We start from the raw sequence: 7,916 nt of genomic DNA, 5'->3' as shown, positions 1-7,916 counted from the left end.
CCTTGTACCCGGCGGCCGGGGTAGACCTGGTATCCAGGAGCCGGGGTAGACCTTGTACCCGGCGGCCGGGGTAGACCTGGTATCCAGGAGACGGGGTAGACCTTGTACCCGGCGGCCGGGGTAGACCTGGTATCCAGGAGCCGGGGTAGACCTTGTACCCGGCGGCCGGGGTAGACCTGGTATCCAGGAGCCGGGGTAGACCTTGTACCCGGCGGCCGGGGTAGACCTGGTATCCCGGAGACGGGGTAGACCTTGTACCCGGCGGCCGGGGTAGACCTGGTATCCCGGAGACGGGGTAGACCTTGTACCCGGCGGCCGGGGTAGACCTGGTATCCCGGAGACGGGGTAGACCTTGTACCCGGCGGCCGGGGTAGACCTGGTATCCCGGAGACGGGGTAGACCTTGTACCCGGCGGCCGGGGTAGACCTGGTATCCAGGAGCCGGGGTAGACCTTGTACCCGGCGGCCGGGGTAGACCTGGTATCCAGGAGACGGGGTAGACCTTGTACCCGGCGGCCGGGGTAGACCTGGTATCCCGGAGACGGGGTAGACCTTGTACCCGGCGGCCGGGGTAGACCTGGTATCCCCGAGCCGGGGTCGACCTTGTACCCGGCGGCCGGGGTAGACCTGGTATCCCGGAGCCGGGGTAGACCTTGTACCCGGCGGCCGGGGTAGACCTGGTATCCCGGAGCCGGGGTAGACCTTGTACCCGGCGGCCGGGGTAGACCTGGTATCCCGGAGCCGGGGTAGACCTTGTACCCGGCGGCCGGGGTAGACCTGGTATCCCGGAGCCGGGGTAGACCTTGTACCCGGCGGCCGGGGTAGACCTGGTATCCCGGAGCCGGGGTAGACCTTGTACCCGGCGGCCGGGGTAGACCTGGTATCCCGGAGACGGGGTAGACCTTGTACCCGGCGGCCGGGGTAGACCTGGTATCCAGGAGACGGGGTAGACCTTGTACCCGGCGGCCGGGGTAGACCTGGTATCCCGGAGCCGGGGTAGACCTTGTACCCGGCGGCCGGGGTAGACCTGGTATCCCGGAGACGGGGTAGACCTTGTACCCGGCGGCCGGGGTAGACCTGGTATCCAGGAGCCGGGGTAGACCTTGTACCCGGCGGCCGGGGTAGACCTGGTATCCCGGAGCCGGGGTAGACCTTGTACCCGGCGGCCGGGGTAGACCTGGTATCCCGGAGCCGGGGTAGACCTTGTACCCGGCGGCCGGGGTAGACCTGGTATCCCGGAGACGGGGTAGACCTTGTACCCGGCGGCCGGGGTAGACCTGGTATCCAGGAGCCGGGGTAGACCTTGTACCCGGCGGCCGGGGTAGACCTGGTATCCAGGAGCCGGGGTAGACCTTGTACCCGGCGGCCGGGGTAGACCTGGTATCCCGGAGACGGGGTAGACCTTGTACCCGGCGGCCGGGGTAGACCTGGTATCCCGGAGCCGGGGTAGACCTTGTACCCGGCGGCCGGGGTAGACCTGGTATCCAGGAGCCGGGGTAGACCTTGTACCCGGCGGCCGGGGTAGACCTGGTATCCCGGAGACGGGGTAGACCTTGTACCCGGCGGCCGGGGTAGACCTGGTATCCCGGAGACGGGGTAGACCTTGTACCCGGCGGCCGGGGTAGACCTGGTATCCAGGAGCCGGGGTAGACCTTGTACCCGGCGGCCGGGGTAGACCTGGTATCCAGGAGACGTGGTATACCTTGTACCCGGCGGCCGGGGTAGACCTGGTATCCCGGAGCCGGGGTAGACCTTGTACCCGGCGGCCGGGGTAGACCTGGTATCCAGGAGCCGGGGTAGACCTTGTACCCGGCGGCCGGGGTAGACCTGGTATCCAGGAGCCGGGGTAGACCTTGTACCCGGCGGCCGGGGTAGACCTGGTATCCAGGAGCCGGGGTAGACCTTGTACCCGGCGGCCGGGGTAGACCTGGTATCCCGGAGACGGGGTAGACCTTGTACCCGGCGGCCGGGGTAGACCTGGTATCCCGGAGACGGGGTAGACCTTGTACCCGGCGGCCGGGGTAGACCTGGTATCCCGGAGACGGGGTAGACCTTGTACCCGGCGGCCGGGGTAGACCTGGTATCCCGGAGCCGGGGTAGACCTTGTACCCGGCGGCCGGGGTAGACCTGGTATCCCGGAGACCGGGTAGACCTTGTACCCGGCGGCCGGGGTAGACCTGGTATCCAGGAGCCGGGGTAGACCTTGTACCCGGCGGCCGGGGTAGACCTGGTATCCAGGAGACGGGGTAGACCTTGTACCCGGCGGCCGGGGTAGACCTGGTATCCAGGAGCCGGGGTAGACCTTGTACCCGGCGGCCGGGGTAGACCTGGTATCCAGGAGACGGGGTAGACCTTGTACCCGGCGGCCGGGGTAGACCTGGTATCCCGGAGACGGGGTAGACCTTGTACCCGGCGGCCGGGGTAGACCTGGTATCCCGGAGACGGGGTAGACCTTGTACCCGGCGGCCGGGGTAGACCTGGTATCCAGGAGACGGGGTAGACCTTGTACCCGGCGGCCGGGGTAGACCTGGTATCCCGGAGACGGGGTAGACCTTGTACCCGGCGGCCGGGGTAGACCTGGTATCCAGGAGCCGGGGTAGACCTTGTACCCGGCGGCCGGGGTAGACCTGGTATCCCGGAGCCGGGGTAGACCTTGTACCCGGCGGCCGGGGTAGACCTGGTATCCCGGAGCCGGGGTAGACCTTGTACCCGGCGGCCGGGGTAGACCTGGTATCCCGGAGACGGGGTAGACCTTGTACCCGGCGGCCGGGGTAGACCTGGTATCCAGGAGCCGGGGTAGACCTTGTACCCGGCGGCCGGGGTAGACCTGGTATCCAGGAGCCGGGGTAGACCTTGTACCCGGCGGCCGGGGTAGACCTGGTATCCCGGAGACGGGGTAGACCTTGTACCCGGCGGCCGGGGTAGACCTGGTATCCCGGAGCCGGGGTAGACCTTGTACCCGGCGGCCGGGGTAGACCTGGTATCCAGGAGCCGGGGTAGACCTTGTACCCGGCGGCCGGGGTAGACCTGGTATCCCGGAGACGGGGTAGACCTTGTACCCGGCGGCCGGGGTAGACCTGGTATCCCGGAGACGGGGTAGACCTTGTACCCGGCGGCCGGGGTAGACCTGGTATCCAGGAGACGGGGTAGACCTTGTACCCGGCGGCCGGGGTAGACCTGGTATCCAGGAGACGTGGTATACCTTGTACCCGGCGGCCGGGGTAGACCTGGTATCCCGGAGCCGGGGTAGACCTTGTACCCGGCGGCCGGGGTAGACCTGGTATCCAGGAGCCGGGGTAGACCTTGTACCCGGCGGCCGGGGTAGACCTGGTATCCAGGAGCCGGGGTAGACCTTGTACCCGGCGGCCGGGGTAGACCTGGTATCCAGGAGCCGGGGTAGACCTTGTACCCGGCGGCCGGGGTAGACCTGGTATCCCGGAGACGGGGTAGACCTTGTACCCGGCGGCCGGGGTAGACCTGGTATCCCGGAGCCGGGGTAGACCTTGTACCCGGCGGCCGGGGTAGACCTGGAATCCCGGAGCCGGGGTAGACCTTGTACCCGGCGGCCGGGGTAGACCTGGTATCCCGGAGACGGGGTAGACCTTGTACCCGGCGGCCGGGGTAGACCTGGTATCCCGGAGACCGGGTAGACCTTGTACCCGGCGGCCGGGGTAGACCTGGTATCCAGGAGCCGGGGTAGACCTTGTACCCGGCGGCCGGGGTAGACCTGGTATCCAGGAGACGGGGTAGACCTTGTACCCGGCGGCCGGGGTAGACCTGGTATCCAGGAGCCGGGGTAGACCTTGTACCCGGCGGCCGGGGTAGACCTGGTATCCAGGAGCCGGGGTAGACCTTGTACCCGGCGGCCGGGGTAGACCTGGTATCCCGGAGACGGGGTAGACCTTGTACCCGGCGGCCGGGGTAGACCTGGTATCCCGGAGACGGGGTAGACCTTGTACCCGGCGGCCGGGGTAGACCTGGTATCCCGGAGACGGGGTAGACCTTGTACCCGGCGGCCGGGGTAGACCTGGTATCCCGGAGACGGGGTAGACCTTGTACCCGGCGGCCGGGGTAGACCTGGTATCCAGGAGCCGGGGTAGACCTTGTACCCGGCGGCCGGGGTAGACCTGGTATCCAGGAGACGGGGTAGACCTTGTACCCGGCGGCCGGGGTAGACCTGGTATCCCGGAGACGGGGTAGACCTTGTACCCGGCGGCCGGGGTAGACCTGGTATCCCCGAGCCGGGGTCGACCTTGTACCCGGCGGCCGGGGTAGACCTGGTATCCCGGAGCCGGGGTAGACCTTGTACCCGGCGGCCGGGGTAGACCTGGTATCCCGGAGCCGGGGTAGACCTTGTACCCGGCGGCCGGGGTAGACCTGGTATCCCGGAGCCGGGGTAGACCTTGTACCCGGCGGCCGGGGTAGACCTGGTATCCCGGAGCCGGGGTAGACCTTGTACCCGGCGGCCGGGGTAGACCTGGTATCCCGGAGCCGGGGTAGACCTTGTACCCGGCGGCCGGGGTAGACCTGGTATCCCGGAGACGGGGTAGACCTTGTACCCGGCGGCCGGGGTAGACCTGGTATCCCGGAGACGGGGTAGACCTTGTACCCGGCGGCCGGGGTAGACCTGGTATCCCGGAGCCGGGGTAGACCTTGTACCCGGCGGCCGGGGTAGACCTGGTATCCCGGAGACGGGGTAGACCTTGTACCCGGCGGCCGGGGTAGACCTGGTATCCCGGAGACGGGGTAGACCTTGTACCCGGCGGCCGGGGTAGACCTGGTATCCCGGAGACGGGGTAGACCTTGTACCCGGCGGCCGGGGTAGACCTGGTATCCCGGAGCCGGGGTAGACCTTGTACCCGGCGGCCGGGGTAGACCTGGTATCCCGGAGCCGGGGTAGACCTTGTACCCGGCGGCCGGGGTAGACCTGGTATCCAGGAGCCGGGGTAGACCTTGTACCCGGCGGCCGGGGTAGACCTGGTATCCAGGAGCCGGGGTAGACCTTGTACCCGGCGGCCGGGGTAGACCTGGTATCCAGGAGCCGGGGTAGACCTTGTACCCGGCGGCCGGGGTAGACCTGGTATCCCGGAGACGGGGTAGACCTTGTACCCGGCGGCCGGGGTAGACCTGGTATCCCGGAGACGGGGTAGACCTTGTACCCGGCGGCCGGGGTAGACCTGGTATCCCGGAGCCGGGGTAGACCTGGTCTCCGTCCGCCCGGGTAGACCTGGTGTCGCGGCCGCCTGCGGAAGTTCACCAAGGGGTCGCTGTTCCAGGCTGCCTCCGGCTATGTCGACGTAGCGGTCGGCCTGCGCTGGCGCACCCTCCCGGTCGACTTCCACTCGTCTCCTTGGAGGCGTCGGCGGCCTTGGACTTATCTTTCCGTATATTGGGAGCGAGGTGACGGGCCGCGTCCCCGCAGGTTTCCAGGGTGCCTGCGTCGCAAGGCGGAGGATAGGGCGGCCGCGCCGCGCGGTCGTCGGGGCAGAGCGAGTGCCGCCTAGGCCGGGTGAGCCGCGTGGCTTGGTCCCGGTTCCCGTCCTGCCCAGGGCGCTCTTTCGGGGGGAGAGCTGCCCGAGAAGCCAGAGAGAAGAGAATGGGCAGTGTGAAGGGCCACCAGAGAGAGAGCCGAGAGCCGAGAGAGACGGCCCGAAAGACCGTGTCGAGAAGCCGCTCGCTGGCCGCAGCGAGGCGGTGAGAAGCCCCGCGTGTGTGTTGCTCCGCTCCGGTCGGCTGCCGTGCCGGCCCGGTTGAAGGGGGGGCGGCCCCCCTGGGACGATCGGTGGCAGGTGAGGCGGCGGCGCCTCGTCCCTTTTCCGCCTGGCCTTAAGCCGGGGCCCGCTCCGGCAGGCATTTTTCCGGCAGCCGGTCCGGTGGCAGTGGCCGGCAGCCGGGGGTCGACGCGGCCGGGCTTTTTTTTTCCCCGGCCCTCGCCCGAGAGCCTCCTCCCCGAGCAAGGCCCGGCCAGCCCGCCGCGGTGGCGGCGCCCGGTTCCCCCGCTCCCGACCTGTTTGCCAGCGTGTCCGTGTCGGAAGGGCAGCGGTGGGGCGCGCGGCCTGGCCTCGGCATTCGCCGCGTGGCCGGAGGGGCTCGGTGACGGCGGTCGCCCGATGAGCCGTGGAGCCGGGGTGGCGGCACCCCGTCCCACCGGCGCGTGCTGTTGAAGTCACCCCCTTCCTCGGCCTTAAGCCGGGGACCCGCCTTGCGGGCGGGCTGTTTTTTTCGCGGGCAGAGAGGGGCCGGCCGCGGTGGCCGGCCCGCCCTAGCACGGACCGAAGCCCCCGGCAGAGAGCAACCCCCGGAAGGTCGCGGGCGAGGCGGCGGCGCCTCGCCCTTCCTCGGTCGTGGCGACCGAGCCCGCTTCTGCCCCGGGCGGTCCGTTGCTATTTTTTCAAGGGCGTGTGCGGGTGCTGTGGGGGGCCCCGCCCGCCCGGCCTCCGATGGCCTTTTCCTCTCGCGGCCCTAAGCCGCGGCACCGAGAAGCGTGCGGGCCCACGAAAGCCGAGGTTGTGTGGAGCCGGGGGGCCGAGCGAGCCCCGAGCCGAGCGATGCCGGTGGGTTTCGAAGGGGGGGGGGCAGCGAGAAGGCGGCGCGCGCCTCGCCCCCCCCCGGGCCCCCGGCGCCCGTGGTTAGCACGGGTCCTTGTGGGCCGCGCACGCCATGTGCCTTTTTTTTTTTTTTTTTTTTTTCCGTTGATCGGTGCCGTACCCCGGCTTTTCCGAAGGGGAGAGAAAGAGAGGCCGAGAGAGAGAGAGAGAGAGAGAGCGCGCCAGCCGCGGGGCGGGCGAAAGCCGGTGGCACCTTTCTCGAACGCTCGGACGGGTTCCCTGGGCAGAAAAGGGTGAAGGCCATCCCCACCCCGGCCCGGCGGTCCCGTCCTTCCGTCGTCCGGCCAGGAGAGCCGTTGTCCGCGGGCGGGTGGCGGCACCCCCCCGGTCTACCCTGTGCCGGGACCGATCCGCGAGCGGATCGGTCCGGGGACGCGTGTCCCCGCTCGCACGCGCGCGGAGCCCCCAAGCCCGTCCGCTCTCGGCCCAGCCGCACCCGTGGCGGCGCCGGCCGGTGGGGCGTGCGCCTTGGTGGGCTGCCGTGGGGCCGTGGTGTGCGTTGCACGCTTTCGGCCGGGCGGTTCCGCGGCTGCTGGGGCTTTGCCTCTGCGCTCCGCTGCCTCCTCTGCCCTCGTGCAGCCGCGTCCGCCCCGATCGATGAGGCTTTTCGGGTCGCGTCGGAGAGGGCCCCCGGCCGGCCGGGCTTTCTTCCGGGGCTTCTCTGTCATGGGGAAGCCCACGGCGGGGGTCCGGTGTTCGGGCCGGGCGGTCTCTTCTCCGATTCGCTCCCCGTCGCAGGCGAGGTGTCGCCCCTCCCGCTGCCGAGGAAGGGCGTCTTGACCGTCCCAGCTGTGTGATGGCCGCGTGGCCCCGCGAGCCTACAGGTGTCCTTCGAAAGCACGCGAGGTTTGCCGGTGCCGGCCTTTGGTCCCGGTTTAGCGCCCCGTGGGTGCCGGCCGCGAGCAGCGCCGGGCGGCGGTGCGGCTGGAGCCGAGCCGCGAGGAGGCGAAAAGTCGCCGTGTCGAAGCGCAAAGGAAAGGCGAAAGCCCGATATGAGAGAGAGAGAGAGAGAGGGGTGTGCGCGGCCGGGGGAAAAGAGCCCGAGCCGCCCGTGCGCGCGCGGGCGCGCACCGCACGGCGCTCCTTTGCCGTTCCGCCGCCTGCTGCAGAGCGAGCCGCCCCGGCTCGAAGGGGCCCCGGTGTCCGGGCCGCGCCCGCCTCGTCGGGTCGCTGTCTCCTCTAGCACGTCCGGTTGCTTTCCGTGTGGCCCGGTGGGGGGACGCGCCGCGGCGGGTTTCGCTCTCCCGAGCGGCCCCGCTCGGCCCAACCTCGCCGGCGGCCGGTCGCTCGCCCGCGACCGGTCGGCGGG

This window comes from Lonchura striata, chromosome 21, assembly GCF_046129695.1.
Source record: "Lonchura striata isolate bLonStr1 chromosome 21, bLonStr1.mat, whole genome shotgun sequence".
NCBI classification, from domain to species: domain Eukaryota; kingdom Metazoa; phylum Chordata; class Aves; order Passeriformes; family Estrildidae; genus Lonchura; species Lonchura striata.
Note: the sequence above shows the minus strand (reverse complement) of the source record.